This window comes from Lutra lutra, chromosome 16 (assembly GCF_902655055.1).
Source record: "Lutra lutra chromosome 16, mLutLut1.2, whole genome shotgun sequence".
In the NCBI taxonomy this organism is placed as follows: Eukaryota; Metazoa; Chordata; class Mammalia; order Carnivora; family Mustelidae; genus Lutra; species Lutra lutra.
The window spans coordinates 28,181,998-28,208,645 of record NC_062293.1 but is presented as its reverse complement, the minus strand read 5'-3'; the positions used below and the strand labels follow the sequence as shown (position 1 = coordinate 28,208,645).

The 26,648-nt window shown below is 38.4% G+C and overlaps 1 long non-coding RNA gene across 1 annotated transcript in view; it reads right to left on the bottom strand.

Annotated features, from left to right (window-relative positions):
* Nucleotides 1-392: 392 nt before the first annotated feature.
* The window catches only part of LOC125087743 (uncharacterized), a 292,899-nt gene continuing 266,643 nt past the window's right edge, over nt 393-26,648 (bottom strand). The window contains exon 9 of the long non-coding RNA XR_007123503.1: nt 393-2,273. This is a non-coding gene — a long non-coding RNA (uncharacterized LOC125087743). The remainder of the gene's footprint in view (nt 2,274-26,648) is intronic.

The window sequence follows — 26,648 nt, the reverse complement described above, 5'->3', positions numbered from 1 at the left end:
ACTTTTCTTCATTTTTTTTTTCCTTTGTTCATTAGACTTGACCTTTGTTCTTTTCTGTTTCTTTGTACCCCTAGTGATGTTTGTTTGTTTGTTTGTTTTTGGAAATTGGACATTTGAATCTAATAATGTAACAACTCTAGAAATAAGATTCCTCCCATTCCCAGGGTCTAATGTTTTTGTTTTATATATATATATATATATATATATATATATATATATATATATATGTATGTTTTATTGTTATAGGCTGTCTCTGTGCTGAGGATCAGCCTGAGCTCTAAACTTAAGGTCCTTTAAGGTGTTTTCTGAGCCTGCATTTTCTCTCTGCATGTGTGTGACTTTCTAATTTCCCCCATATATGCAGTTGCTTTTAAATGTCCTAGTCTTTAATGTCTGGCTTCAAAATTTGGAAACAAAAATAATGGAAGGGGAGGAGAAAGGGTACCAGTCCTTAAAATCCCTTGGAAGTCACTTCTGCTGGAGGGAGGAAAGGGTTGCAGCAATGGAGGGAGTGTGAAAACAATGGCCATCCACCATTTTATCTGCACCTCTGAGATTAAATGTAGCATTCAGTGATTGGAGCACTGATTTACAATATTTGAAGGACACAGTTATTTTTCCCCACCCTGGCTCCTGAAAGCTGCTCCAGGAACACATGTGTAGGTTGCCGGCCGTGAGGCTGGAGAGTGGAATACAGGTAATTGCTACTGTGATAAGACCTGAAATTGGTGGAAATTAGCTGCAATTTTCTGTCCAACCCTCCCTCTGGAAGTTGCAAGCCTTCAGTAGACTCCAGAGTTCTAAAATAGTTATATCAGAAAATTTTGCCAGTGCTATTGTTATCTAGGTGGGGAGAGAGATTCCTAGTGCTTTCTACTCTGCCATTTTCCCAGAATCCCCAATAACCCTAGAGTTTTTGTCAACTGGTAGTTCTCTGGTTTGAAAAGTATTTTTTATCTAAATTATAAAACTCTTCTAATATTTAAAATGGAGTTTATTTTTTTCATTTTTTTCTCTTTCTCTCTCTCTGTCTTTTTCCCTTAGAACTGGAAGAATCCAAGTATTTGTGACAAATTGTGGTTTTGATCAGTAGAAAAGTATTCCTTAACAGAACTCAAATTAGTGGGCTACATATACCCTATAGAACTATTAAAATTTGGTAGGAATTGCCTAATCATTCTGAAAATCTGCATTACAAATTTGTTGGGTTTAGGACATTAATGACATCTTCATAAGCTTAATTTCCTATAATAATTCTATTCAATCCAGCTTTCTTTATTCTTCTTTACTTAATGACATATATGAAAAATAGTGGTAAGGAATATCCATTGCTTCTGGCTTTGGTAATATAGTTAAATATTATTTAACATTAAAGATTATGTACATGAGAATTTAAACAATCTACTAGGAATTTTAGGTTAAAAATTAATGTACTAATCACTATTAGCCTAGATTAAAGAATAATCTCAATCTCAGATGAAGACTATTTTTACGTGATAAAACCTAGCTTATTCTCACTTACCTCATATCTAAATCTGACTTGCTTTCAAGTCTGACAGATATAATTTACCATTTAGTATTTGAGATGCAAAAAGCAAAGATGAACTAGATACTGTCCTTAAATTTGAAGATGTTCACATCTCTTATAGCCATAAATTCTAATGTCTAAATGACCAGTTTCAAAAGCTTTACATGTATCCATGTATGCCCTCTCATAGACTATCGTCCCCACCAACATACACAGACACATAAACACACACAAAACAGAAATATTTTTGATTCCTAGCCTAATAGAATACTGGGAAAATATCTCCATAAAACAAAAACCACAATAATACATTGTTTTCCTGAATTATCAACTTCTTTGTAAATTTAATATGATCAAGTCATCCGGTGCGTGTTTGAGATGACAATACGTTAATGCAAAATATCAATCCCATAAGTGGCTTAACTGTCTTCTTTCTGGTTCTTACCTATTGGAAAAGAAGTGCTTTTCATGTTTGGTTTGGCAGATAAGTTAGTGTTCCAGATTTCATTCCAAAATCAAATATTCCATCATTTTGCCCATAACTATAATCTGGCTCAAGTAAAGAAACCATACAACTTTATGGGTCAATTATAGAAGAAAAATGGAATCTTACTGTTAGAGCTCCAACCTCTGTGATCCAGTTCTTGGTTTTATTCCTGGTTAGTAGATGGATAAGGTGAAATACTGATAGTCTTCTGAAATAGCCATTGGGTGATACCTATCTTTTCTGATTTGTGTAGTATTCCTGTGGATAAATAAATAAATATTAAAAATATGTATTTCTGGTTAAAAGTAATATATACATATATTTTTAATTTAAGCTGGCTCTGCTCCTGGGACTAAATTTTAGTGAACATAAATATCACATAGATAATTTGTGAAAAATGCTTAGGAATGGGTCCTACCCATTGAGTTTCTGATTAGTAAAGCTAGCATAAATTTAGTGTTTCTGATGTAGTTGAACTGAGTTTCATATATTTGTGGAAAAAATATATTTTAAAAAGAAATAAAATGGACTGGTAGAAAGGAGTAATTCAGAGACTAAGATCTAAACATATAGCTGTGGTTTCACATATAGTTACATGAGTGTTTTTAAAAAAGAATTAATGACATTTGTTAAAGTATAGTAAGGCAGCCTTTATTCAGAACATTTGGACAGAGAAGGGGATACTACAATGGGGTTTGGCAGTGGCAATAGAAGAGATTAGAATCAATTCCAAATACAAGCAAAAATGGGAATTTACAGCTGGGGTGTGAGTGTGGTCACATCAGAGGATAGAAAATTATTAAGAGAACTACTTTTATCAGAGGTGAGGGAGGATCCTGACTAAAATGATCTAAGAAAATTCTTGCTGAAGTGATTTCTTCATAAAATCCCCTTGAAGACTGAGGGATGAGGAACCTGATTAGATATTGAGGGTGATCAGATATCAAGGATGGTCGATTCTAGACAAACAGACTTAGCAGGATTCTTCCTAAAATTGAACAATGCAGAGACAAACATAAAAGCTCAAAAGTCAGAGCCTTTGAGAAGTGGATTCACAGGAACCAGAGAAATATTTGGCCAAGGAGAGTATCTTTGTCATTAATAATAAGCAATTACAAAGAAAGCATAATTGTACCCTATCCATCATCACTGTTAAAGAACCTCAAACTAGTTTAATAACCTTTTCGTTAGAGAAACAAAAGTTTTTTTTTTTTTTTTTTTTTTAAGATTTTATTTATTTATTTGACAGAGAGAGATCACAAGCAGGTGGAGAGGCAGGCAGAGAAAGAGAGAGAGGGAAGCAGGTTCCCTGCCGAGCAGAGAGCCCGACACGGGCCTCGATCCCAGGACCCTGAGATCATGACCTGAGCCGAAGGCAGCGGCTTAACCCACTGAGCCACCCAGGCGCCCATAGAAACAAAAGTTTTTCCTATGTGTATCATTCTATACAGATAATCCCCATAACCTCATAATCAGACAGTCTTCTAGAACACAGAAAGAAAGCTGAAGATAGGGGCGCCTGGGTGGCTCAGTGGGTTACAGCCTCTGCCTTTGGTTCCGGTCATGATCCCAGGGTCCTGGGATCAAGCCCCACATCTGGCTCTCTGCTCAGCAGGGAGCCTGCTTCCTCCTCTCTCTTGGCCTGCCTCTCTGTGTACTTGTGATCTCTGTCTGTCAAATAAATAAAATCCTAAAAAAGAATAGAAAGCTGAAAGTAAATGATACAATGGGGTTGTTGGTGGGACCTTTAAAGTAATGTCAGCATCAATATCGGATTAAGAATAGACTTGCTAAACCAGTGGATCTCCAGTAAGCTGGAGAGCTTAAAAAATATATTGATGCCTGAACAGACTTTTTGAATCACTATGTTGTACAACTAAAATTAATATAACATTGTGTATACTTTAATAAAAATAATTATGAAGGAAAAGATATAGATAGATATTTATAACTATGAAAAAATGATTATGAAGAAAAAGAAACCTGGAAATATATATATTGATTCCCCAGAGATTCTAACTTAATTTACCTAGCGTACAGCTTGGGCATCACTTTTTAAATATCACAGGGCATGTAGATAAATTTGGGACTACTGCTTGAAACTAATCCTTTGCCCCAACAAGAACAAATTCAACAATAGACGGTGATCATGTTTCTTCACTGAATGCTCATAACTGTTTTGACAGTTATGTACTGTTTTTTTTTTTAAGATTTTATTTATTTATTTGACAGAGAGAAATCACAAGTAGGCAGAGAGGCAGGCAGAGAGAGAGGAGGAAGCAGGCTCCCTGCTGAGCAGAAAGCCCGATGTGGGGCTCGAACCCAGGACCTGGGATCATGACCTGAGCCGAAGGCAGCGGCTTAACCCACTGAGCCACCCAGGCGCCCCTTGACAGTTATGTACTGTTTGTTAAGTAAGTTCTTAACTTACCTAACTACCTTCTAACAGATTACAAATGTGTATTGTTTGTTAGGTTAGTTTGTTTGGAATTAATTCATTGTTACTGAATGTAGCCAAGTATTTGTTGTTTCTTCTTCATAACTTGGCTTTCAGTGAGAGTGAAATAAAGTTGGCCCAAAGTTAACACACACCTCTTTATTCTTTTAGAAGTAAATAAGGAAAGCCCTAATGAAGGACTGAGAGCTCTTGGGTAGACGAGTTTTTGCCAATTCTGAACTCCTATTTTTGAATAGAGAGAAGGAAAATGACACCTGTATAATTAAATTTCTCACTTCTTTCAGTTGTCTAACTGCCTCCCTAAATATGATGGTAAGGAGATAGATGTCTTTTCAATATTAAAAAAAAAAAAAAAACTCAGGTGCAACTTAATTTTTGCATGCCATGAAACAAAATATGTTGAGAGGGGTGCATTTTTAAATTAAAGAAGTCCATTAGGAATTTTGTGTTGTCTTATTGAAAAAAAATTGTGATAAACTGAAATCTTTTGAGACTTTTCTTTTTCCTTTGTCATCATCTTTATGTCTCAATTCTTGGTTGTACTATAAATTTATGTTTTTGAAAGTTTTATGGAAATTTCTTCAAGTGAACATTACATAACGATATATGAAATACTCAACTAAATGCTTCTAAAATTTTATACATCTTCAAAAAAATTTTATGAGCATGTTATCAAATTGAGTGTTTTTCCAGAAATACATTCTTGGCACAAAGAGGGATATACGAGAATTCAGTATTAGAAACTTTTAATTTGTTAAAAGTTCTGTTTCTTATTTTCTAAAAATTATAAAGGATAATTGGTAAGTTTGCTTCTATAAACCCTCTAGGACTTCAAAGTTAAGAAAAGTCATTTAATCTCTCTGTGCCTCAGTTGTCTCAGGTGAGGACTGATTGAAATAATGTGGAAAGACATCTTGTAACCTAGTACCAATGTTCTAATGGTCTGCATTGGCCTTCAGAACTATAGGAAAAGAAAGGTCTTGGCTATAGAAAATGACTCATAAGAAACAAAGGAGAAAGGGAATCTAAAGTTAGTAGCAGACAAATATTGGCTACAGATGACCAAATATAGTAAACAACCTCCAAATTGCAGAATATGTTCTCTGCAGAAAATATCTAATTAAAATTCAAAAGTAGCTACAAGACTTCCACATTTGGGAAATTTGAAAGGTACTATTTTTTTTTTTTCTTTTAACCCCCAGGAGGATCAGTACTGTAGTCAGGACCTACCTATACTTTCAACTTTTCATCCATTTTCTGCTATTAAGGGTGTTAATTTCATGGTCAAATTCATCCCATCTATCAGCCCTCCTGAATTCAGGAAAGGTCTTCTCATTCTGACCTCACCCAGATGGTGACTTGTTTTAATAGGGACTTCCTAGTACTAAGCTCTCTTTTAAAGCAATTGATGTATTTCTTAATCTGAAAAAGCATCTCTGCATCTAAATGTGTTATTTAATTTGTTAAATATAAAATCCCACAAACTCATAAACTTTTCTGAACCTAACATTCAGTATGTAAAGATGTGTAAGAAAAGATGGCCTCCATTTCAATGGAGGAAATAGAGAAACAACATACAAAAATTTTCATTTGTTAAATTTAAAATGTTAACAATTTGTTAAATGTTATACTTCAGGTAAGATGAAGGTTTTTTTTTAAGATTTTTAAAAATTTATTTATTTGTCAGAGAGGGAAAGCGTGAGCGAGCACAATCAGCAGGAGTGAGGGAGAGGGTCCACAGGCAGAGGGAGAAGTAGGCTCCCCGCTGAGCAAGGAGCCCAATATAGGACTTGATCCCAGAACCCAGGGATCATAACTTAAGCTGAAGGCAGACGCTTAACTGACTGAGCCATCCAGCCGTCCCAAGATTATGATTTACTACTAATGAAGAGAGAAAAAGGTTTTAGTACTCAGAAGACAGCAGTAACATCAATAATTTGCTTATTCGATCATGTGGTAGGCTGATAAAAGACCCACCTTAGGCTGTTTTTACCTCTGGAGAAAAAACTGGCAATGTCTGAGAAACTCACTACTCCAATGACTTAATCCTTGAGCCACTAAGATGAGCAGAACCCTCTTGCTTACTTGTGGCAGTCAGGCAGCACGCATGAGAAATAAACATACTGAAACTAGGAAAATTTGAGGTTGTTTGTTACTGCAGCATTTCCTAGCCCAGTACTTCTCAAACCTTTGTGTGTATATGAATCACCTAAGAAATATGTAAAATATAGACCTTGATTCAGTAGAGTACAAAATTTGTATTTTAAAAATGAGATATCACTTCACACTTATCAAAATAGCTAAAATTGAAAACATAAAAAACAAGGGTTGGCAAGGATGTGGGGGCTAACAAAAAAAGGAAACCTTGTGGGAACAGAAGCTGGTGCAGCCACTGCGGAAAATATTATGGAGTTTTCTTTAAAAAATTAAAAATAAAATAACCCTATGACCCATTAATTCCACTACTAGGTATTTACCAAAAAAAAAAAAAAATAGGAAAATACTAATTTGAAATGATAAATGTACCCCGTTGTTTGCTGCAGCATTGTTTACAATAGCCAAAATATGGAAGTAATCCATGTGTCTATCAATAGATGAATGGATAAAGAAGATGTGGTGTACACACACACACACACACACATTACTTAGCCATAAAAAAGAATGAAATCTTGTCATGTGTAACAACATGGATAGATCTAGAAGGTAGAGTGCTAAGTGCAGTAAGTCAGTCAGAGAAAGAAAAATACCATATGATCTCACTCCTCTGTGGAATTTAAGAAACAAAACAAATGGATGAAGAAAAGAAAAAATAAATAAAAACAAACTCATAAAGAATAAACTGGGTTGCCAGAAGGGAGGTGAGCAGGAGGATGAGAAAAATAGGTGAAGGGGATTAAGAATACACTTATCATGATGAGCACTGAGAAATGTATAGAATTGTTGAACTGTTATATTGTATACTTGAAACTAATATAACAATGTTTGTCAATTATATTGGAATTTTTAAAAAATTAATTTAAAAAAAGTCCCAGGTGATGCTGGTATTATTGGTCCAAGAATAGAACAGACCAAGAATAACTGGTCCACAGCTAGTCTATCTGACTGATACACTGACAACGGTGAGTTCTGAAACTAGCATTTTTACTTTAAGTTTAGGGCTTATTTTCCAGTTCAAAACTAGTACATCACCTTGATTTTTGATCTATAGGTAGTAATCTTTAAGCAGATTATAAAATCAATATCATAACTGAAATGATAACCAGCAGTTAAGAGGTGAAAAATGAAAAATAAAAAGAACAAAATAAAGTGAAATAGAGTGGAAAATTACAAGGTTCTTACAATAAGAGCAAATATTATTTTGTGAAATTTCACAAACTATATATTTCAAGTGGCTTTGAAAACTGTGTAACAGTCAAAAATGTTTAAACTCAATAAATCAGATATTTATTAATATTCAGAAATGGTTGGAAATGTTAAACTAATTATTATTCAATTTTTTTGCACACAGCTGAACACATCTCCTAACTTTCCTTGCAGTTAGGTGTGGCAGGATGATTAGGTTCTAGCCAATGGGCTGTGTGGTAAAGTGCTAAATGATATTTTTATGCCTGATCCATCAATATTTCCAAATGTAATCTCCCAGGCTTTTATTCCTTTTCCCAGGTGGATAATGATACTTAGAGTGGTTTCAGAAAACACATTTCAATGAGGAGAGTGTCTCCACACGTCTCACCAGCCAGAAACACCTTGATCTTGTTACGGCATGGACTATCATAGCATAAACAATTTGTGTAAACATTACACAAAAAATCTGTAATGATACAACTGCTCTGAGCTTCTGGAATTTTCCCACTGCTTTGGAATAAAAGCAGAAGTACATACCATAGAACATGTCCTGAGTGATCTGACCTCTCGTGAGGACTCAGACCTCATTTTATGCATCTCCCCAATTCTGTTCACCTGGGTTCCAGTCACATTGACTGTCTTGCTGTTCTTTAACATACTCGGAATTATCCCTTTCCAGAAATTTTGCACATACCATTTCACCTGCCTTGAAAACTATTCCCCTGGATATTTACATGGCTCCTGGTTATGCATCTATATACTTTCTGCCCAGATGTTTCTCTCATGCTGGGCTGGAGTGCAAGCACTACCAGGAAGTCCAGCAGATTAATGTCCCTGGAAGCAACACTCAAATCTCAGGGCATGTATATAAATCCATCTCTCCATCCTTCAGGAGGAATTGGGGAGACATTTATAGGTTCCTCAGGAAATCCCAAGAGGGTCAAGACTCCATTGCCCACAGTGGCATCCTCAATAATACCTTCTGAATCCTCCTCACTACCTCATGCTTGCAATATGCCCTCTGAATCCAAATCCTTTTATCAAGATTTGCTCTCAAACTAAAGTTTCTTTCCCACCTTCAGCAATCTTTAAGAGCCATTCTTTGTGAATATTATCTTTATCTCTCACTTTGATGATGCACAATGACACCAAAATGTGTCTAGCCATGGAATTTTTTTGCAATTGGGCTTCTTGATCTATAAATAAAGACATATCATAAATTATAAAAAATAATCAGAGGGAATTAAGATGGTGGTATAACAAGAGGACCCTAGATTTGCCTTGTCCCTCAAACACAGTTTGGTAACTGTCAAATCATTCTGAATTCTCAAGAAATCAACCTGAGGACTAAGAGAACAAACTGCACAACTAGAGGGAGAGAAGAGGTCACTTTAATGACAGTAGGAAGTATGAAGATGTAGTTTGGGGGAGAAATGGATTAGAGGTGCTGAAGAGTAGAGGGTGCCATGGTTGTGGAGAAAGGTGAGAGAGAGTGGAGTACTCGGGGATAAGCACAAGGAGAACACTTCCCTAATGTCATTGGCTGGGAAAATGAGAGGGGTTGAATTTCACGAGTTTTTGCAACCAGCAGGGTTCAAAAACTAGAGTATCAGAAGCCCCCAAGGTTGGCTGTGACCAAGGCCTGAGGATGCTGCCCTATTCCTGGAGCACAAGTAGATAATCCCAGGGAAGACTGCATGATCTAGGGATCACATAAATGGCACAGAGAGAGACTGTTCATTCTTTCTTTTGGAGTGCATCTATAAGAGGTGGCACTGCCTGTTGGGGGACAGAAGAAACAGTGGGAACCACTTCCCTCCACTGCCCCTCAGCATAGGTGCAGAGACACCTGCTGTGGGCAGCTAACCTAGACACTGGATGTTTTTAGCGTGCTTTCCTCTAAATCTCATATCCCTGAGCTCTTGCTTGGCTGTCCTTTTGTGTCAAACCTTTGGGTCCCAGTATGGTGCAACCTTTATTCAGAAGATCAGCACGGGGCCCCACCATACCAACTCCGTAAATTTTGTGGAGCTTTGAAAGCCAGCAGTCCTGGTTAATGTAGAGTCCAAGGCATGCTGCACCATACCACGCAGGCAAGTGACCCAGAGAGAGACGTGTGAAATCAGTGATCTGAAAAACATCTGTGATGCATGAGGGGAAATTATCTGACCCCCTAAAAATGCTTTCCTGAGAGTAGCAAGCAAAGATTCCTCTCTCCAGGGACACAGAGTGGGTTGGTGCCATTTCCCTCCCTCTCCCCTCTGCATAAACCAACTTTATCCAACAGCACAGTGCCAACACTGGTTGCCTAACCTGCTTACACAGGTCTTGCCCCCATGTGCTCTGCTGGTACTTCTTTTTAGGGAAGGTGTGCCTAAGGATAACACAAGCATTGCCTTCCCCAGAAGACCAGCACAAACCTTTGCACACACTACATCTACTGACCACAGAATGCTGCAAAGCTTCAGTTTTAGTAGAAATAACATCAGGTCTCATTTAACAACAGACCAGAGCATACCTAGATAAAACTCACCACACTCTGGCCAAAGCCCAAACAATATCCACTTTAGACAAAGAGAACCCTTATAGATTACCGCCCTAAGGGATAGAACAGCCAAAACAAGCAGCAGAGTGCATGAAACACACACCAGAGACATTCCCTGAACTGCCAGGCCTTGGGCACTACATGACCTCTTCTTCATAAGGCCATTACTCACAGGAACAGGAAACATAACAGGCTTTCCTAACACACAGGAGGAGAGACAGAGACCTAGATAAAATGTTAAGGCAGAGGAATTCATCCGAAAAGAAAAAGCAAGAAAAGGTCACAGCCAGGGATCTAACTGAAACGGATGAAAGTAATATGCATGATCCAGAATTTAAATAAAAATCATAAGGATGGAAGCATAAATATGCCTCCAACTTTTGTATCAACATGGATAGGACTGGGAGAGATTATGCTGAGTGAAATAAGTCAAGCAGAGACAGTCAATTATCATATGGTTTCATTGTGGAGGCATAAGGAATAACATGGAGGACATTGGGAGATGGAGAGGAGAAGTGAATTGGGGGAATTCGGAGGGGGAGATAAACCATGAGAGACTGTGGACTCAGAAACAAACTGAGGGTTTTGGAGGGGTGGGGTGTGGAGGGTCAGGTGAGCCTGGTGGTGAGTATTATGGAGGCATGTATTGCATGGAGCACTGGGTGTGGTGCATCAACAACGAATTTTGGAACACTGAAAAAAATTTTAAATTAAAAAAAAAAAAGATCATAAGGATACAAGCTAGGCTTGAGAAAAGCATAGAAGACATCAGGGAGACCCTTACCACAGCAGTAAAAGAGCTAAAAACTAATCAGGCCAGGATGAAAAATGCAATAACCAGGATTCAAAAACAATTGGATGTAAAGACCACAAGGATAGAAGAATCAGAAGAATGAATAAGTGATATAGAAAATAAAGTTGTGGAAAATAATGAAGCTGCACAAAAAAGGGAAAGAAATATCTTGGATCACAAAAGTAAACTTCGGGAACTCAGTGACTCCATAAAGCATAATAAGATTCTTATCATAGGAGTCCCAGAAGAAGAAGAGAGAGTAAAGTGGGCAGAAGATTTGAGGAAATTATAGCTGAACATTTCCCCAATATGTGGAAGGAAACAGACATCCAAATCCAGGAGGCACAGAGAACTCCCATCAAAATCAACATAAGCAGACCAACACTAAGACATATTGCAGTTAAATTTGCAAAATATAAAGAAAAGCCTAAAAGAAGCAAGACAAGGGGCGCCTGGGTGGCTCAGTGGGTTAAGCCGCTGCCTTCAGCTCAGGTCATGATCTCAGGGTCCTGGGATCGAGCCCCACATCGGGCTCGCTGCTCAGCAAGGAGTCTGCTTCCTCCTCTCTCTGCCTGCCTCTCTGCCTACTTGTGATCTCTCTGTCAAATAAATAAATAAAATCTTAAAAAAAAAAAAAAAAAAGCAAGACAAAAGAAGTCCCTAACTTACAAAGACCAATAAGGTTATCAGCAGATCTCGGCAGAGAAACTTGGCAAGCCAGAAGAGAGTGACATGATATATTCAACAAGCTGAATGGGGAAAATCTCCAGCCAAGAATACTCTATCCAGCAAGGCTAAGGTTCAGAATAGAAGAGATAAAGACTTTACCAGACAAACAAAAATTGATGGAGTCTAAAGTCACTAAGCCAGCCCTGCAAGATACATTAAAAGGGATTCTTTGATTGAGAAAGAAAGACCAAAAGAAACAAAGACTAGAAAGGAACAGAGAAAATCTCGAAAAACAACAATAAAACAAGTAATAAAACGGCACTAAATTCATATCTATCAATAATTTCTCTAAGTGTAAATAGACTAAATGCTCCAATCAAAAGACATAGGTTGTCAGAATGGATTTAAAAAGAGAAAACCAAAGCAAAACAAAAACAAACAAACAAAAAAACAAGACCCATCTAAATATATGTTGCTTACAAGAGATTCATTTTAGACCTAAAGACATCTGCAGATTGAAAGTGAGTGCATGGAGAAATATTTATCTTGGTAACGGATGTCAAAAGGAAGCCAGAGTAGCAATATTTATATTAGAAAAACTAGACTTTAAACCAATGACTATAATAGGAAATGAAGAAAGGCACAGTATCATAATGAAGGGGTCCATCCAACAAGATCTAACAATTGTAAATATTCATGCCCCCAACTTGAGAGCACCCAAATAATTAATAACAAATATAAAGACACTCACTGATAATAATAGAGTAACAGTAGGGGATTTTAACATCCCACTTACAACGGTGGACAGATCATCTAAGCAGAAAACTTGAACAGATCAATAATCAGCAAAGAAATTGAATCAGTAATCAAAAATCTCCTAACAAACAAAGGTCCAGGGCCTGAAGGCTTCACAGAGGAATTCTGTCAAACATTTAAAGAAGAGTTAGTATCTATTCTTTGCAAACTATTCCAAAAAAATAGAAATGGAAGCAAAACTTCCAAACTCACTCTATGAGGCCAGCATTACCCTGATTCCAAAACCAAAGACTTGATTAAAAAAGAGAACCACAGGGGCACCTGGGTGGCTCAGTCAGTTAAGAGTCTGGCTTCAACTCCCTTCAGCGTTGGGCTTCCTGCTTGTCAGGCTGTCTGCCTTTGCCTCTCCATCTGCCTCTTCCCTCGCTCATGCCTTTCTCTCTTGCTCTCAATATCTCTTTCAAATAAATAAATAACCTTAAAAAAATAAAATATATTAAAAAGACAAGAGAGAGAACTACAGGCCATGTACACAGAACTTCTCAACAAAATACTAGCTAATCAAATCCAACAGTATATTAAAAGAATCATTCACCATAATCAGGTGGGATTTATTTCTGGGTTGCAAGGGTAGTTCAATATTCACAAATCAATCAAAGTGATATACCACATTAATAAAAGAAGTGATAGGAACCATAGATACTCTCAATAGATGTAGAAAAAACATTTAACAAATGACAGCACCCATTCTTGATAAAAATCCTCAATGAAGTAGGGATAGAAGGAACATATCTCAACATCATAAAGGTCATACATGCAAAATCCACAGCTAATATCACCCTCAATGGGAAAAACTGAGAACTTTTCCACTAAGGTCAGGAACAAGATAGGGATGTCCACACGCACGACAGTTATTTAAAAATGTAATGGAAGTCCTACCCTCAGCAATCAGACAACAAAAAGAAATAAGAGGTCTCCAAATTGGCAGGGAAGAAGTCAAAATTTCAGTATTCAGACATGACATGATACTCTTATGTAGAAAACCGAAAGACTCCACCAAAAAGTTGCTAGAACTGAAACACCAATTCAGCAAATTTCTAGGGCACAGAATCACTATACAGAAATCTGTTTCATTTCTATACACCAATAATGAAGCACCAGAAAGAGAAATCAAAGAATTGATTCCACTTACAATTGTACAACTGTAAGATACCTAGGAATAAACCTAACCAAAGAAGTAAGAGAACTGTACTCTGAAAACCATAAAACACTTATGAAAGAAACTGAAGATGGCATAAACAAATGGAAAAAACATTCCACACTCATGGATTTGAAGAACAAATATTGTTCAAATGTCATTCTACTCAAAGCAATCTGTGGGGCTCCTGGGTGGCTCAGTCGTTAAGCATCTGCCTTTGGCTCAGGTCGTGGGGTCCCAGGGTCCTGGGACTGAGCTGTGCATCGGGCTCTCTGCTCAGCGGGAAGCCAGCTTCTCCCTCTCCCACTCTCCTTGCTTGTGTTGCCTCTCTCTGTCAAATAAATAAAATCTTAAAAAAAAAAAAAAAGGCAATCTACACATTTAATACAATCCCTATCAAAAAATAACACCAGCATTTTTCACTGAGCTGGAACACAGAAGACACCAAATAGCCACAGCAATTTTGAAAAAAGAAAAGCAAATCTGGAGGCATTACAATTCCGGACTTCAAGTTATATTACTAAGTTGTAGTCATCAAGACAGTATGGTACTGGCTCAAAAAGACACACATAGAGCAATGGAACATAACAGAAAACCCAGAAATGGACCCACAACTATAATCTTCAACAGAGCAGGAAAGAATATTGAATAGAAAAAGACAGTCTTCACCAAATGGTTTTGGGAAACCTGAACAGCAACATGCACAAGAATTAAACTGGACCACTTTCTTACACTATACACAGAAATGAATCCAAAATGTATGAAAGACCTAAATGTGAGACAAGAAACTATCAAAACCCTAGAGGAGAACAGAGGCGGTAATCTCATTGACATTGGTTATAGCAATTTCTTACTAGACACATCGCCACAGGCAAGGGAAACAAAAGCAAAAATAAACTATTGAGATTTCACCAAGACAAAAAGATTCTGGGGACTCCAGGGTGGCTCAGTCAGTTAAGTGTCTGCCTTCTGCTCAGATCATGATCCCAGGGTCCTGGGATGGAGTCCCACACCAGGCTCCTTGCTAAGCAGGGAAACTGCTTCTCCTTATTCCTGCTGCTCCCCCTGCTTGTGCTCTATCTCTCTGACAAATAAATAAATAAAATCTTTTGGAAAAAAAAAAGATAAAAAGATTCTGCACAGGAAAGGAAATAACCAATAAAACTAAAAGGCAACCTTCAGGATAGTAGAAGATATCTGCAAATGACATTATCAGATAAAGGATTAGTATCCAAAATATATAAAGAACTTATCAAACTCAACACCCAAAAAACAAACAGTCCAGTTGAAAATGGGCAGAAGACATGAAAAGACATTTTTCCAAAGACATACAGAGTGCTAACAGACACATGAAAAGATACTCAATATCACTGATCATAAGTGAAATATAAATCAAAACTACAATGAGATGTTACCTCACACCTGACAGAACAGCTAAAATTCATAATACAGGAAACAACAGATGCTGGTGAGGATAAAGAGAAAGGGGAACCCTCCTGCACTGTTGGTGGGAAGGCAAACTGATGTAGCCACTGTGGAAAACAGTATGGAGGTTCCTCAAAAAGTTAAATATAGAACTACCCTATGATCCAGCAATTGCACTTCTAGGTATTTAACCAAAGGATACAAAAATACTGAATCAAAAGGATACATGCACCCCAATATTTACAGCAGTATTATCAACAACAGCCAAACTATGGAAAGAGCCCAAATATCCAACAACTGATGAATGGAAAAGAATGACTGCATACACACACACACACACACACACACACACACACACATACACATAATACATACAGAACATATATATAATGGAATATTACTCAGCCATAAAAAATAAGAAAATCTTGTCATTTGTAATGATGTGGATAGAGCTAGAGTATACTATGCTAAGTGAAATAAGTCAGTCAGAGAAAAGAAAAAGACGGTATTTCATTCATATGTGGAATTTAAGAAACAAAACAGATGAGCATTGGGAAATAAACAGAAGAGAGGCAACCAGAAAAGAGACTCTTAACTATAGAAAACAAAGTGAGAGTTGCTTGAGGGGAAGTAGATGAGGGATGGGTTCAGTGGGTGATGGGTATTAAGGAGTGCACTTTTTTTGATGAGCACTGGGTGTTGTAAGTGATGAATCACAGAATTCTACACCTGAAACTAATATTACACTGTATGTTAACTAACTGGAATTTAAATAAAAACTTGAAAAAAGAAAAACAAGCGAAGGGAAGAAAATAAGAGAGAGACAAATCAAGAAACAGTCTCTTAATTATAGAAAATGGATGGTTACCAGAGGGCAGGTGGGTGGGGAACATGTGATGAGGACAGGGTGATGTACGGAAGCATTGAACTGCTGTACTGCACACCTGAAATGAATGTAACACTGTACGTTAACTAACTGGAATCAAAATTAAAACTTTAAAAAACTGGGGCACCTGGATGGCTCAGTGGGTTAAAGCCTTTGCCTTCAGCTCAGGTCATGATCTCAGGGTCCTGGGATTGATCCCCTCGTCAGGCTCTCTGCTCAGCAGGGAGTCTGCCTCCCCCTCTCTCTCTGCCTGCCTACTTGTGCTCCCTCTCTCTCTGTCAAATAAATAAGTGAAATCTTTAAAAATTAAAAAAAAAACACTTTAAAAATTATGAAAAAAGAATCAGCATATAGTTCTTCAAATGTTATTACCTTTCCTTTCTCTCTTCTGGAAAGCTAATTAGAAATGTTATATCTTTTCATTCTACCATTTATAATAGTTCATTTCTCTCCCTTTTTAAGATTTATTTATTTTAGAGAGAGAGCACATGAACAGGATGGACAGAGGGTGAGGGAGAGAAACTATCAAGCCAACTCTGTGCTGAACACAGAGCCTGATGTGGGGGCTCAATTCCATGACCCTGAGAGCACAATCTGGATCAAACACAAAAGGCAGATGCTTAACTTACCACGCTACCCAGGAACCCCTTAATTTCTTTTTAATATGTTAAATATGTTAAATCTCATCTCTCTTTCTTGCATTCAGAATTAATTTTTGATGCATTTACCCATTTGCTAATTCTCTACTTGACTTTGTCTCTCCTGCTTTTTAATATACCCACTGACTTCTAAATTTCACTTATTTTTGTTCTTCATTTCTTTTTTTTTTTAAGATTTTATTTATTTATTTGACAGAGAGATCACAAGTAGGCAGAGGGGCAGGCAGAGAGAGAGGGGGAAGCAGGATCCCCACCGAGCAGGGAGCCCGATGCGGGGCTTGATCCCAGAACCCTGAGATCATGACCTGAACCAAAGGCAGAGGATTAACATACTGAGCCACCTAGGCAAACTTGTTCTTCATTTTTAAGAGTTTTTTTGTTCCTTGTCAAATCTGTACCCAACACATTCCTTAATTATGCTTTTTTAATTTTAATTAAGGAATTAGCATAATTCCTTAATTATGCTTTACATTCTCTTACTTCCTTGTATATGTTAAACATGCACCTTTTGTATTTCTTTTACATAATCCTAATATGCTTATATTCTTTCATTTTGTTGGATAACTGGTAACTCAGTTGTGTTGGCTAATTTTCTTGTTTACTTTATCATTTTTGGACAGTAACCTCAAATCCTCTGGAATTTATCTATGCAAGATATTTTTGGCCCAACTTTAATGCATATTCCTCCAGGGAGCTCTTCTTTTTTTTTTTTTTTTTTGTTGTTGTTGTTGTTAAGGTTTTTTTTTTTTTTCAGCATAACAGTATTCATTATTCATTATTTTTGCACCACACCCAGTGCTCCATGCAATCCGTGCCCTCTCTTAATACCCACCACCTGGTTCCCCCAACCTCCCACCCCCTGCCACTTTAAACCCCTCAGATTGTTTTTCAGAGTCCACAGTCTCTCATGGTTCACCTCCCCTTCCAATTTCCCCCAACTCCCTTCTCCTCTCTAACTCCCCATGTCCTCCATGCTATTTGTTATGCTCCACAAATAAGTGAAACCATATGATAATTGACTCTCTCTGCTTGACTTATTTCACTCAGCATAATCTCTTCCATGTTGCTACAAAAGTTGGGTATTCATCCTTTCTGAGGGAGGCATAATACTCCATAGTGTATATGGACCAAATCTTCCTTATCCATTCGTCCGTTGAAGGGCATCTTGGTTCTTTCCACAGTTTGGCGAACGTGGCCATTGCTGCTATAAACATTGGGGTACAGATGGCCAGATACTTCTCCAAAGAAGACATACAAATGGCTATCAGACACATGAAAAAATGTTCATCATCACTAGCCATCAGGGAGATTCAAAATAAAACCACATTGAGAGGGGGAGGAGTCAAGATGGCGGAGAAGTAGCAGGCTGAGACTACTTCGGGTAGCGGGAGATCAGCTAAATAGCTTATCTAAAGATTGCAAACACCTACAAATCCAATGGGAGATTGAAGAGAAGAAGAACAGCAATTCCAGAAACAGAAAATCAACCACTTTCTGCAAGGTAGGACTGGCGGAGAAGTGAATCCAAAGCGACGGGAAGATAGACCGCGGGGGGGAGGGGCCGGCTCCAGGCGAGCGGCGGAGCAACGGAGCAAAATCAGGACTTTTAAAAGTGTGTTCCGCTGAGGGACATCGCTCCAGAGGCTTAACTGGGGTGAAGCCCAGGCGGGGTCAGCCCGGCCTCAGGTCCCGCAGAGTCGCAGAAGGATCGGGGGTTTCTGAGTGTCGCAGAGCTTACCGGTATTAGAACGGGGAAGCCGGCTACAGAGACAGAGCCGAGGAGTGACTCTCAGCTCGGGGTTGCCTTGAACCGGTCGCAGGCTTGGTCACCTCGGAGCGTGGCCGGAGGCCAGGGTGGCGGGAGTCATTGGGCGCTGTTCTCTGAGGGCGCACTGAGGAGTGGGGCCCCGGGCTCTTGGCTCCTCCAGGCCAGAGACCGGGAGGCCACCATCTTTATTCCCGTCCTCCAGAACTCTACGGAAAGCGCTCAGGGAACAAAAGCTCCCGAAAGCAAACCCGAGCGGATGACTCAGCGCGGCCCCGGGTAAGGGCGGTGCAACTCCGCCTGGGGCAAAGACGCTTGAGAATCACTACAACAGGCCCCTCCCCCAGAAGATCAACGGGAAACCCAGCCAGGACCAAGTTCACATACCAAGGAGAGCAGCAGAATTCCAGAGGAGAAGAAGCAAAGCACGGAACTCATGGCTTACTCCCCATGATTTTTTAGCCTTGCAGTTAATTTAATTTTTTTTTCTTTTTCAATTTTTTTTTCTCTTTCTCTTCTTCTGCTAATTTTTTTTAACTTTTACCGTTTTCTTTTTTTAACGTTTTTTAAATAGTTTATCTAATATATATATTTTTTTTTCCTCTTTTTATATTTTTTCTTTATCGGCTTTCTTTTTTTTTTAATAGTTTCTTTTTTTTTTTTCTTTCTTTCTGAACCCCTTTTTATCCCCTTTCTCCCACCTCACAATTTGGGATCTCTTCTGATTTGGCTAAAGCATATTTTCTTGGGGTTGTTGCCACACTTTTAGTATTTTACTTGCTCCTTCATATACTCTTATTGGACAAAATGACAAGGCGGAAAAATTCACAACAAAAAAAAGAACAAGAGGCAGTACCAATGGCTAGGGACCTAATCAATACAGACATTGGTAATATGTCAGATATAGAGTTCAGACAGACGATTCTCAAGGTTCTAGCCAGGCTTGAAAAAGGCATGGAAGATATTAAAGCAACCCTCTCGGGAGATATAAAAGCCCTTTCTGGAGAAATAAAAGAACTAAAATCTAACCAAGTTGAAATCAAAAAAGCTATTAATGAGGTGCAATCAAAAATGGAGGCTCTCAATGCTAGGATAAATGAGGCAGAAGAAAGAATTAGCGATATAGAAGACCAAATGACAGAGAATAAAGAAGCTGAGCAAAAGAGGGACAAACAGCTACTGGACCACGAGGGGATAATTCGAGAGATAAGTGACACCATAAGACGAAACAACATTAGAATAATTGGGATTCCAGAAGAAGAGGAAACAGAGAGGGGAGCAGAAGGTATGTTGGAGAGAATTATTGGAGAGAATTTCCCCAATATGGCAAAGGGAACAAGCATCAAAATCCAGGAGGTTCAGAGGACCCCCCTCAAAATCAATAAGAATAGGTCCACACCCCGTCACCTAATAGTAAAATTGACAAGTCTTAGTGACAAAGAAAAGATCCTGAAAGCAGCCCAGGAAAAGAAGTCTGTAACGTACAATGGTAAAAATATTAGATTGGCAGCAGACTTATCCACAGAGACCTGGCAGGCCAGAAAGAGCTGGCATGATATATTCAGAGTACTAAATGAGAAAAACATGCAGCCAAGAATACTATATCCAGCTAGGCTATCATTGAAAATAGAAGGAGAGATTAAAAGCTTCCAGGACAAACAAAAGCTGAAAGAATTTGCAAATACCAAACCAGCTCTACAGGAAATATTGAAAGGGGTCCTCTAAGCAAAGAGAGACCCTCAAAGTAGTAGATCAGAAAGAAACAGAGACAATATACAATAACAGTCACCTTACAGGCAATACGATGGCACTAAATTCATATCTCTCAATAGTTACCCTGAATGTTAATGGGCTAAATGCCCCAATCAAAAGACACAGGGTATCAGAATGGATCAAAAAACAAAACCCATCTATATGTTGCCTACAAGAAACTCATCTTAAACCTGAAGACACCTCCAGGTTTAAAGTGAGGGGGTGGAAAAGAATTTACCATGCTAATGGACATCAGAAGAAAGCAGGAGTGGCAATCCTTATATCAGATCAATTAGATTTTAAGCCAAAGACTATAATAAGAGATGAGGAAGGACACTATATCATACTCAAAGGAACTGTCCAACAAGAAGATCTAACAATTTTAATTATCTATGCCCCTAATGTGGGAGCAGCCAACTATATAAACCAATTAATAACAAAATCAAAGAAACACATCGACAATCATACAATCATAGTAGGGGATTTTAACACTCCCCTCACTGAAATGGACAGATCATCCAAGCAAAAGATCAACAAGGAAATCAAGGCCTTAAATGACACACTGGACCAGATGGACATCACAGATCTATTCAGAACATTTCATCCCAAAGCAACAGAATACACATTCTTCTCCAGTGCACATGGAACATTCTCCAGAATAGATCACATCCTCGGTCCTAAATCAGGTCTCAACCAGTATCAAAAGATTGGGATCATTCCCTGCCTATTTTCAGACCACAATGCTCTGAAGCTAGAACTCAATCACAAGAGGAAATTTGGAAAGAACCCAAATACATGGAGACTAAACAGCATCCTTCTAAAGAATGAATGGGTCAACCAGGAAATTAAAGAAGAATTGAAAAAATTCATGGAAACAAATGATAATGAAAACACAACGGTTCAAAATCTGTGGGACACAACAAAGGCAGTCCTGAGAGGAAAATATATAGCGGTACAAACCTTTCTCAAGAAATAAGAAAGGTCTCAGGTACACAACCTAACCCTACACCTCAAGGAGCTGGAGAAAGAACAAGAAAGAAACCCTAAACCCAGCAGGAGAAGAGAAATCATAAAGATCAGAGCAGAAATCAATGAAATAGAAACCAAAAAAACAATAGAACAAATCAACGAAACTAGGAGCTGGTTCTTTGAAAGAATTAATAAGATTGATAAACCCCTGGCCAGACTTATCAAAAAGAAAAGAGAGAGGACCCAAATAAATAAAATCATGAATGAAAGAGGAGAGATCACAACGAACACCAAAGAAATACAGACAATTATAAGAACATACTATGAGCAACTCTACGCCAACAAATTTGACAATCTGGAAGAAATGGATGCATTCCTAGAGACATATAAACTACCACAACTGAACCAGGAAGAAATAGAAAGCCTCAACAGACCCATAACCAGTAAGGAGATTGAAACAGTCATCAAAAATCTCCAAACAAACAAAAGCCCAGGGCCAGACGGCTTCCCGGGGGAATTCTACCAAACATTTAAAGAAGAACTAATTCCTATTCTCCTGAAACTGTTCCAAAAAATAGAAATAGAAGGAAAACTTCCAAACTCATTTTATGAGGCCAGCATCACCTTGATCCCAAAACCAGACAAGGATCCCAACAAAAAAGAGAACTACAGACCAATATCCTTGATGAACACAGATGCAAAAATTCTCGCCAAAATACTAGCCAATAGGATTCAACAGTACATTAAAAGGATTATTCACCACGACCAAGTGGGATTTATTCCAGGGCTGCAAGGCTGGTTCAACATCCGCAAATCAATCAATGTGATACAACACATTAATAAAAGAAAGAACAAGAACCATATGATACTCTCCATAGATGCTGAAAAAGCATTTGACAAAGTACAGCATCCCTTCCTGATCAAAACTCTTCAAAGTGTAGGGATAGACGGCACATACCTCTATATTATCAAAGCCATCTATGAAAAACCCACCGCAAATATCATTCTCAATGGAGAAAAACTGAAAGCTTTTCCGCTAAGGTCAGGAACACGGTAGGGATGTCCGTTATCACCACTGCTATTCAACATAGTACTAGAAGTCCTAGCCTCAGCAATCAGACAACAAAAGGAAATTAAAGGCATCCGAATCGGCAAAGAAGAAGTCAAACTATCACTCTTCGCAGATGATATGATACTCTATGTGGAAAACCCAAAAGACTCCACTCCAAAACTGCTAGAACTTGTACAGGAATTCAGTAAAGTGTCAGGATATAAAATCAATGCACAGAAATCAGTTGCATTTCTCTACACCGACAACAAGACAGAAGAAAGAGAAATTAAGGAGTCCATCCCATTTACAATTGCACCCAAAACTATAAGATACCTAGGAATAAACCTAACCAAAGAGACTAAGAATCTATACTCAGAAAACTATGAAGTACTCATGAAAGAAATTGAGGAAGACACAAAGAAATGGAAAAATGTTCCATGCTCCTGGATTGGAAGAATAAATATTGTGAAAATGTCTATGCTACCTAAAGCAATCTACACATTTAATGCAATTCCTATCAAAGTACCATCCATTTTTTTCAAAGAAATGGAACAAATAATCCTAAAATTTATATGGAACCAGAAAAGACCTCGAATAGCCAAAGGAATATTGAAAAAGAAAGCCAAAGTTGGTGGCATCACAATTCCGGACTTCAAGCTCTATTACAAAGCTGTCATCATCAAGACAGCATGGTACTGGCACAAAAACAGACACATAGATCAATGGAACAGAATAGAGAGCCCAGAAATGGACCCTCAACTCTATGGTCAACTCATCTTCGACAAAGCAGGAAAGAATGTCCAATGGAAAAAAGACAGCCTCTTCAATAAATGGTGTTGGGAAAATTGGACAGCCACATGCAGAAAAATGAAATTGGATCATTTCCTTACACCACACACGAAAATAGACTCAAAATGGATGAAGGATCTCAATGTGAGAAAGGAATCCATCAAAATCCTCGAGGAGAACACAGGCAGCAACCTCTTCGACGTCAGCCGCAGCAACATCTTCCTAGGAACATCACCAAAGGCAAGGGAAGCAAGGGCAAAAATGAACTTTTGGGATTTTATCAAGATCAAAAGCTTTTGCACAGCAAAGGAAACAGTGAACAAAACCAAAAGACAACTGACAGAATGGGAGAAGATATTTGCAAATGACATATCAGATAAAGGGCTAGTGTCCAAAATCTATAAAGAACTTAGCAAACTCAACACCCAAAGAACAAAGAATCCAATCAAGAAATGGGCAGAGGACATGAACAGACATTTCTGCAAAGAAGACATCCAGATGGCCAACAGACACATGAAAAAGTGCTCCATATCACTCGGCATCAGGGAAATACAAATCAAAACCACCATGAGATATCACCTCACACCAGTCAGAATGGCTAAAATTAACAAGTCAGGAAATGACAGATGCTGGCGAGGATGCGGAGAAAGGGGAACCCTCCTACACTGTTGGTGGGAATGCAAGCTGGTGCAACCACTCTGGAAAACAGCATGGAGGTTCCTCAAAATGTTGAAAATAGAACTACCCTATGACCCTGCAATTGCACTGCTGGGTATTTACCCTAAAGATACAAAGGTAGTGATCCGAAGGGGCACGTGCACCCGAATGTTTATAGCAGCAATGTCTACAATAGCCAAACTATGGAAAGAACCTAAATGTCCATCTACAGACGAATGGATAAAGAAGAAGTGGTATATATATACACAATGGAATACTATGCAGCCATCAAAAGAAATGAAATCTTGCCATTTGCGACGACGTGGATGGAACTAGAGGGTATCATGCTTAGCGAAATAAGTCAATCGGAGAAAGACAACTATCATATGATCTCCCTGATATGAGGGAGAGGAGATGCAACATGGGGGGTCGAGGTGGTAGGAGAAGAGTAAATGAAACAAGATGGGATTGGGAGGGAGACAAACCATAAGTGACTCTTAATCTCACAAAACAAACTGAGGGTTGATGGGGGGAGGGGGTTGGGAGAGGGGGTGGGGTTATGGATATCGGGGAGGGTATGTGCTATGGTGAGTGTTGTGAAGTGTGTAAACCTGGTGATTCGCAGACCTGTACCCCTGGGGATAAAAATATATGTTTATAAAGCTGTAAAAAAAAAAAAAGAAAGAAAGGATGAATCCCCAAGTTTTGTAGCAACATGGACGGGACTGGAAGAGATTATGCTGAGTGAAATAAGTCAAGCAGAGAGAGTCAATTATCATATGGTTTCACTTATTTGTGGAGCATAACAAATAGCATGGAGGACAAGGGGAGATGGAGAGGAGAAGGGAGTTGAGGGAAATTGGAAGGGGAGGTGAACCATGAGAGACTATGGACTCTGAAAAACGATCTGAGAATTTTGAAGGGGTGGGGGGTGGGAGGTTGGGGGCACCAGGTGGTGGGTATTGTAGAGGGCACGGATTGCATGGAGCACTGGGTGTGGTGCAAAAATAATGAATACTGTTATGCTGAAAAAAATAAAAAAAATGAAGAAAAAAAAAAAAAAACACATTGAGATATCACCTTGCACCAGTTAGAATGGCCAAAATTAGCAAGACAGGAAACAACATGTGTTGGAGGGGATGTGGAGAAAGGAGAACCCTCTTACACTGTTGGTGGGAATGCACGTTGGTGCAGCCACTTTGGAGAACAGTGTTGAGATTCCTCAAGAAATTAAAAATAGAGCTTCCCTATGACCCTGCCATTGCACTACTGGGTATTTACCCCAAAGATACAGATGTAGTGAAAAGAAGGGCCATCTGTACCCCAATGTTTATAGCAGCAATGGCCACGGTCGCCAGGGAGCTCTTCTATTGCTTTTTTCAGGTAGTTGGGGCCCCCTACTTTTGGGGTCATGTAACATTAGTGAATTCTGACTCTATGCACAGTGAGGCAGATGAGGTATTTTAGGAAGAGACATCTTGTTATACTTTTTTTTTTTTTTTTTTTTTTGGCTTCCATTCAGTATGATGGCCATGACAGGCAAGTCCTCCATTGCAGGACATTTTTTTTTTCTTATTATTCACCCACACAGGGGATGATACTCTGTGATATTTTTGGATATCCCCAGCTTTATGGTGGCATCTTTGATCCCAAGGTTTACCATGTGGAGGGTCAGGGATCATCTACTGTTCTCACGCTCTAGGTTTTCATGGATTAACAAGGACTCCAAGCATACATGCTGATATCAGAACCCATATACATCTTAAGATGCTTCTTGTTTCTGCTCTTACCCACAATCTCAGTGATTCATATAAATGGTGATTTTTAATATTTATCTATTAATTGATGGCACCTTAACCTCAGAGGGTTTCTTCAGGTATCTAACTCAATATACTGCCAGAAATGGCTAGTTCTCAGTTACCTGTTGGTACGTAAATGAAATATTTTACTCTGGTGAATCATGTTCCTGTTACCTATAAGATAAAGTACTTATCTCTGCCACATGGTATCTACACTAGGTAATTCTCCTACCTTTTGCTACACACTTGCACAAACTTATTTTCTCTTTGCCCTTGTTCTTCTTTTCCTCTGCCCACAATATTTTTAAAACTCAGCTTTTGAGCCACTCAACATGAAGCTCTCCACAGCTACCACAGTTAAAATTTTCCTGTTTTCTTTCAGACATATTTCTGCCATGGCCCCTATAATTTTATTGCTCATTTTTATTTACCTTGAATGTTCAAAGGCCAGTATTTTACCATTCTCACCTGACTTTCGCAGCTAACTAGTGTATTTCCTAAACTATGGAAGGTTCTTATTTATTTTTTATTAACAGGTCTTTGCTTACCTTGTACATATGATTTAACTCATACAAAACTCTCTAGTAAGGACATAAGATTTTACTCTTAATTAATGAGAAATTATAGATTTCAAAGAAGGTTAGTAACTTACCATAAGGCACCCAATTAGTCAGCAGAAATGTGGTTTGGACAGGATCCTGTCTCATAAATTTTATGGTATTTTAATTTTTACCATGACTTCTGCTAACATTTGCAAGGCCCAGAGAAAAGTCCAAATTTAAGCCAACATATATAGGACTATTAAACTATTGTATAAAATTTATCCTAGCATCCCATATCAATGAATATGTATTTTACAGTGACCTGAAACTTCAGATCACATTCAGAAATTTCTGATCCTCAGTGTTCTTTGCTAGACATGGCAGTGTAGAAAGAATGGGCCTTCCAACTTATGACCAATGGTGTCCCTGATTTCCTCCCTACTTTGGCTCCATTCTGTACTTCGTATCTAAAAAACCCATACTTTGGCCCTCCCTTAAACGTAGGTGCAGACTGGCAGTTTGGTCTAGCTTGATCTAGGGAAGAGGCTCATGAGCCATTTGGGATAGAGCTCTAG